General features: G+C 39.9%; 2 protein-coding genes and 1 long non-coding RNA gene across 3 annotated transcripts in view; all 3 read right to left on the minus strand.

Annotated features, from left to right (window-relative positions):
• LOC147817758 (uncharacterized) overlaps positions 1-1,031 on the minus strand; it is a 3,890-nt gene extending 2,859 nt beyond the window's left edge. The window contains exon 1 of the long non-coding RNA XR_015438701.1: positions 163-1,031. This is a non-coding gene — a long non-coding RNA (uncharacterized LOC147817758). The remainder of the gene's footprint in view (positions 1-162) is intronic.
• The window catches only part of LOC111672392 (uncharacterized), a 44,743-nt gene that overhangs the window by 32,472 nt on the left and 11,158 nt on the right, over positions 1-1,113 (minus strand). The window lies entirely within an intron of this gene.
• The window catches only part of LOC111672399 (CLIP-associating protein 1-B-like), a 27,749-nt gene that overhangs the window by 8,583 nt on the left and 18,053 nt on the right, over positions 1-1,113 (minus strand). The window lies entirely within an intron of this gene.

Below are 1,113 nucleotides of genomic sequence, written 5' to 3' on the forward strand. Positions count from 1 at the left end.
ATCAATGATCCAACAACATGGATGTTAATCCTTCAACACAAGAGTTCTTTAACCTCTAACCCTGATGAAATAAGAACTGAACAAACACAAACATGATACAGCAGGAAACACGCAGTGAAGTCACTAAAGACAAAGTGAACGTATCAAACAAAGCAAACTTACACTTGGTTCAAACAGAGTTGAAGAAGAAGAGTCTCCATCTGACACTTGCAGAGAAAAGAGTGAGACAGGTGAGCTGTTTCCTGGAATCAGCCACGGCTCCACCTGTGATGGAGGAGGGATCAGGAGCAGATCATGCAAATCACCGTCAATATTCTTCGGCTTCTGTCCTTCCCTCTTTGATTTTATGTAACTTTGGTTTCTCTATCATTTCCCTGCACCTCAGTGAGGAAACTAGAAAAACCTGATTAACAACCTTTCCTCCCGCCTATAAATAAAACAGAAAACAATCTCATTCCTGAGGTCAGATCTGATAGTTTCTCTGACTAACACCAACATATAGGTCTGTTTAACAACCAATGAGAAGACAGATACTAAAGGAAACTTGAAAACAGCAGAGTTCTCCATGAGGTTCTGCAGCTTCTGGTGCTGGAAAGAAAAAACTGATGACATGATGTCACATGACATGACTTAAATCTTGTTAATAGAGTTGTACTAATGACGGATGTTAACGACACTGATACCAACAGTGATGTCTTCACTCAGAGAAACTACCATGATCACTGCCCCCCAGTGGTTACTGTCAGTAACTACAACTCTCCACATACAGCACTGACAACAAGACTGATACTCACACTGACATTATTCCACATTTCTGCATTATTTTAGCTCTAATGTTCATCAGTCTGATAATGACCCTCTGTATGTGAACACAGATATTATTAAACTGCTATAAACACTCATGGCAACATGTTTGTAAACTGACTGATAGAGTATTTACTGCCCTCCTGTGGTCACACTGAGTCACTACAACACTACATTACACTGACAGGATTCACACTTATTAGGACATACACAATAAAGAGTGACAATCATAGACACACTGTAAACTAACTGACCAGCAGTGGAGACATTGTGAGATATGACAGTGAAAAATGTGGGTCTTTTATGCTG

Source organism: Seriola lalandi, unplaced genomic scaffold (genome assembly GCF_002814215.2).
Source record: "Seriola lalandi dorsalis isolate HSWRI2012SDOR001 ecotype SW California unplaced genomic scaffold, Sedor1 jcf7180002054899, whole genome shotgun sequence".
Taxonomy (NCBI): Eukaryota; Metazoa; Chordata; class Actinopteri; order Carangiformes; family Carangidae; genus Seriola; species Seriola lalandi.